The sequence below is a fragment of the Prionailurus viverrinus genome, chromosome C1 (genome assembly GCF_022837055.1).
Source record: "Prionailurus viverrinus isolate Anna chromosome C1, UM_Priviv_1.0, whole genome shotgun sequence".
Lineage (NCBI taxonomy): Eukaryota > Metazoa > Chordata > Mammalia > Carnivora > Felidae > Prionailurus > Prionailurus viverrinus.
This window is the reverse complement of record NC_062568.1, coordinates 87,728,390-87,734,389: the sequence shown is the minus strand read 5'-3', so window position 1 is coordinate 87,734,389 and position 6,000 is coordinate 87,728,390.

Sequence of the window (6,000 nt, the reverse complement as noted above, 5' to 3'; positions counted from 1 at the left end):
TGTTTACCATTAACACTCTCTTTATAAAAATTTTCTTACATGAACCCTTAACCTTCACAGACCCCTAATTCAACACTAGACTTATAGTCACTGAGACAGTAACGGAGATGATCTGTATAATGGACTCAGGCAAAGGTTGTTTGATGAATTGCATTCTTTTATGTTTGTTTTGTTTTCATAATTTCCCAGTTCCTGATAATATATCAGGTTCTAAATATTTACCATCTTCTATCTTTGGAAGGGGATCTAGACCTTTCCAGGTTACTTTAAATTTTTGGATTATTAAATAGGAACTAAGTTCTCTGTTTCTTTTTTGTCTTGTCTCATTACTTATTCCTACCTTTAAACATTTCTTAAGTCTCTAGAATATCATTGGTTACTCTTCTATATTTTTTATTTTCTGTCTACTCATCCACCCTCTTACCTCCCAAGTAATTATTCCCCAAATATTTATTCTGCATTATTTCATTTGGTTTGTCTTCTCTCTTATTGGGTATTTTGGACCTTTTTAATTTTTCTGTTCTAAGTTAATTAAAACAAAAGCATAAACTCCAGGCTAAAAAAGAGCAATTGAAACAACTATGCCATGAAAAACAAGAAATAATGGCATTATTACCAGTTGTGTGAGTTTAAGAAACTTCCATTGATAAAATGTGGCCAGGGATATTTCACATAAAGTCAAGGGGCTGCTTACCCAGAGATTATCTTCAGGTTATCATTTATGATTCATTTATAGTCTTTATATACGGTGGCTCTGCTAGCTATGAATACATCTAACTTTAGTTTCATAAGCCCAAAGTAATTTATCTTTTTTAAAAGATGAAGACTAATCAGAACTTCAAGGAACCTTAAAGGTCATCTAGTCTACCTTCTTTCCCCATATTTATATATAGTAGGGGTGGTAGGGGATGGGGGAGGAAGTTTAAAGCAGTTACATCATTTACCTGATGTTATTTACCTAGTAAGAGGCTAAGCTTGTATATAGTGCTCAAGTTTCTCGCTTCTTAGCTTGTTTCTACACTTACGAGAAACTTAGCTAAATGTCCTGTTAAAAGTAGGATTCTGATATCTATCATCTGTGCCTGATGTTACCAATCAAATTGAGCTCTAATATTTTATGTATCAAACCTCCCTTCAAGACCACAGTTGGGCTAAACTGCTTGTTAAATTTCAAGTAAACTAGCACATCAAATAAGCCAACCAATTTGTACAAAATACCTTCCTCCTCCATGTTTGTCAAGAGAAAATAAAGTGGGACTCTTGTAACTATTTGATTAAGATAATTTAATAATATTGTCATTATCATTTACATATATGTTATGCTATGGGGCATATAGCTAAGGATAAGAATAAGGCCAATAAAAACAGTGTTCAAAAGACTACAGACCAGAGTGGAGACTGCTGAAGAATGTTACGTACCATAAAATGGGTCCTTGGGATTTTGCTATTGTTTATTCCTCTTTTGTTCATTTGTTTGTTTTTTGGCATAGCACATTCAAAGCAATAAGAATAAAAGGAAATTAAAAAAAAAGCAGAATCATACCTATAAATAGAGAATAAATTGATGATTGCCAGAAGGGAGCGGGGTGGAGGTTGAAAAAGTGGGTGAAGGGGAGGGGAGATACAGGCTTCCAGTTATGGCAAGAATAAGTCACGGGAATAAAATGCACATTGTTAAGAATATAGTCAATAATACTGTAATAGTGATATATCAGGAAAGACGGCAGCTACACTTGTGGTGAACACAGCGTAATGTATAAACTTTTCAATTCACTATGTTGTACACCTAAAACTAATGAGACATTGTGTGTCAACTATACTCAAATAAAAAATAAAAAATAAATTAAAAAAAAAAGAATAGGGGTGCCTGGTAGTTCAGTCAATTGAGTGTCCGACTCTTGATTTCTCTTCAGGTCATGATCTCATGGTTCGTGAGTTTGAGTCCTGACTCAGGCTCTATGCTGACGGTGCAGAGACTGCTCGGGATTCTCTCTTTCTCCCTCTTTCTTTTTCTGCCCCTTCCTCACACGCTCTCTCTCTCTCTCTCTCTCTCTCTCTCTCAAAATAAACAAATAAATTTTGTTTGTTAAGAATAAACAAGAGAAACCCTTTCCTTTATGACCTAGCATGGACATTATTATATTAATAGGTGATAGGAAGAATACAGAATCGCTCCACTTTTTATTGGTTCCAGAGTTTTCTAATATGGAAAATAATCTTCATGTTGATAAGGTACAGAATGGTAAGAAGTAGTATGATATAATTTTTAAAAATAGTCCATGGAGTTAAACAACATGAATTTGAATCCAGATTCTTCTCTCATGAGATATATGATCTTGTACAATGTATTTGTTCTGAGTCTTGCTTGATAATATCAATAGTTCCATTCCCAGAGGATTAGGAGTATAATGAGGTAATGTGTGAAAGGTACTTTGACACAGAAACAGCTTAATATATGGTAAGTAATAGAGGACAGAAACCCCAATAGGTAAGAGAACATCTAAGAATTCTAATTAAGACAATCTTTCACAGCCTAGAAGAATCACATTGGAATATACCAAAATAATTTATAAGAGCAATGATGTTATTGCCAGTAAACTTTGAGAAGTCATGGCAAATGACAGATGTGCCAGACAGTTGCTCCCATTTTCAAAAAAGAGGGGGAAAGAGGGCTCTTAAAATTTAGTTAATTCCTACCAGCCAGCTAAATGTTTAATCCCCAGGGACATTCCAGATGCATTTTGGATTATGAAACAGATATTCTATTTGCAATTTTATTTTTTTAATGTTTATTCACTTTTGAGAAAGAGAGAGAGCGAGAGAGAGACAGTGTGTGTGTGTGTGTGTGTGTGTGTGTGTGTGTGTGTGTGAGTGGGGGAGGGGCAGAAAGAGAGGAGGACAGAAGATCCAAGCAGGCTCTGAGCTGTCAGCACAGAGCCCAACGTGGGGCTCAAACTCCGTGAGATCATGACTTGAGCAGAAGTCGGAAGCTTAGCTGACTGAGCCACCAATTTTAAAAGGAAGTTGTGGTTGCTAAAACCAGCGTTCAGTTAAGTGCAAGTCATGCTGAAAGCAACAAGATTTCCCTTTTTTGAAGAGGCTGAAAGATTAATCAGAGAAATGCCAAAATGCCATAGACATGGTGTATCTGCATTTTAACAGGGCATGTGGCAAAGGTTTTATAAACCTTTCTTATGTTAATGTGAATTATGACGGTCCAGAGGAATCTGTTGAACTCGGGGCTTTTTTTGTTTTTGGGGGTTTTTTTTGGAAAGCAGTAGTAACATCTGAAAGAACTCGGATTGGACAGAACATGGTTGGGAAATATTAGTCTAATCTGTACTGCTTAGGCAACTTTTGGGAGACTGTGTTTATTTCCAAACAGCATTTTTTTAAAAAAAATATTTATTTATTGGGGGGGGGGAGGGGCAGAGACAGAGAAAGAGGATTTAAAGAAGGATCTGCGCTGACAGCCCGGTGCAGGGCTTGAACTCACGAACCCTGAGACCATGACAGAAGTCAAATGCTTAACCTCTTAACTAACTGAGCCCCCCACAACACCAATTTTTTAAAGAAAACCTGACAAATTCGTTTGTCCAAAGGGGGAAACTAGCATAATGGATTATATAAAGCTATACTGGAAAGGAATGATTAGTAACTGTTATGGACCAAGTATTTGTGTACCCATCAAATCACATGTTGAAAGCTTAAGCCCCAATATTATAGTATTAGGAGGTGGGGGTCTTTGAAAAGTGATTAGTTCATGGGTGTGGGGCCCTCATGAGTAGGATTAGTGCTCTTAGAAAAGAGATTCCAGGGAGCTTTCTTGTCCCTTTTAACATGTGAAAAGGCAGTGAGAAGATGACTATGCAAAGAAATGGGTCCTCCCCAGACACCCAATCTGCCAGCACCTTGATCTTGGCCTTCCCAGGCTGTAGAATTCTGAGAAACAAATGCTCCTTGTTTAAGCCACTTAGTGTATGGCGTTTTTGTGATAGCAGCCCAAATGGACTAAGAATTATGGAACTACGAAACAGACACCTTTGAGAGTAGGGCTATCCTATGAGCCAATTTCAAATTTTTCAATAAGTGTTATATGGGGAAGAAACTAGAATCCTTCCATTCAGTTTAAGCAGTACCCTGTATAAGTTACAGGGAGGCAGATTTGGGCTGAACATAGTTTGTGAGAGCACTGGTTAGGGATTTGAAATATTAGAATTACATTCCCAGTCCTGCCTCTTCCTTGCTAAGCATGCTTGAGCAAAGGACCTAACCTCTCAGAATCTCAGTTTTCTCATCTGTAAGATAGGCAAGCCCACAGAGGTGCTTCAAAGTTTAAAATCCTATACTAAGTTAGAAAAGATCCATATAATTCCTGGCACATAATAAGAACTCGATAAATGGAATCATAGTTGTATTTTAACAGAGTCCCCCAATAATGTAAAGGATGAAGAGCATCTGACGGTGGAGAGTAGCTCAATAGTGAAAATGATAAAGTACAATTTTAGTCATTTAAAATAACTGAAAGCCTACTGTGGGCAGCACACATCATGGAGAGTTGTGACTCAATCCTTGTCTCTATTAGCTAGCAATCACATAGGGACTAGCAGGGGGGACGAGGCAACTATGTTAGTAAACCCTAACATAAGGACAAATGCCATCAAAGTTGGCTGTAAGAGGCTGAAAGTTAAGAGCACAAGTGCTAATCCTTTTGGGGGGAATATGGAAGGCTTCATGGAAATGGTAGCCTATGAAGAGTAGGAATATTTTCAGTGGGTGGGGTAAGAGGAGGAACTGAAGGAGGGGCCGTTATGTGGAGAGGGGTAGGAAGGAAAGCACAGGGATACATCCAGAGAAGCAGCACAGTTGGAAGGGACACACTGGCAAGTCCAAAGGAAAATGAAACAGAAGTCTGGATGATTTGGGGCAGGGGGAGAGGGTGGTGGGCAAAGAGTGAGTCTTGGACTTAACTTGGGGTATGGTGGAGACACAGTACACATTTTGCAGGGAGAGGAGTGACTTTATCATTACTGTGCTTTAAAAAACTGAATTTGGCAGTGGCAATAAAATTGGCGAGGATCTGTGTGTCTCCTAAGGCACGACCGCCAGGAAGAAAATAGCAGAGTAGGTCAACAACAACAGCAACCAGAATCTCAAGTAGGACAGAGGCCCTGAGAACGGGGAGGAAATCCTTAATGAAACATAAATGAAGGGCTGACTGTTGGAGAAAATTTGACAAGGGACGCAGGTGATGGTCTCAGGTGAAGAATGAGTTTTAATTAAAAGCAGGTTTTAGTAGGCACTTTTGAAGTTAAGGTCAATGACATTTCTTCACAGCTGAATACACCCTTACTAAATATTTGTTTAGTAGATGAATATGTAAATGAATGATTTGGATTGAGTGCTTAAGAAAAGAGCAGAGGTGGTAATGAAGAACCAGAAGCTTGTGAGAGTCAGTTTGAGGAAGACAGGGCTGGTTGGATAGACATGGCAGTTGAGTAGCGTATATTTGTATGTGTGTAGCCCTAGGAGCTAAGTTAGCGCCTGGTGGTCAAATCCAGCCCGGCAACTTGTTTTTGTGCAACCCATGAGCTAAGAATAACTTACATCTTTCCATGACTGGAAAAAATCCAAAGAAGAGTAATATTTCATGACATGTGAAAATGACATGAAACTCAATTTCAGTGTTTTTGTTTGTTTGTTTTGTTTCTCATCCAGAAGGGACCAGCTTGCATTTTATGGGAGCAGTAACAATGTGCTAAGCATAAGGTACTTGTTATCCACATAATTCTCACTAAAACCCTATCAGATTTTAATTCATTGTTCCCAGTTTACTGATGAGCAAACAGAAACTTGTCTTTCAGCCAAGGACACATAGTTACACACTACACCCACATGAATCTGCTTTTCTGGGTTTCCCATTTTCTCCTTGGATAAAAGCACAGTTCTAAGAGTAGTGGGACCATGAGTGCTTAATATAAAGGGTTTGTTGAATGCTTG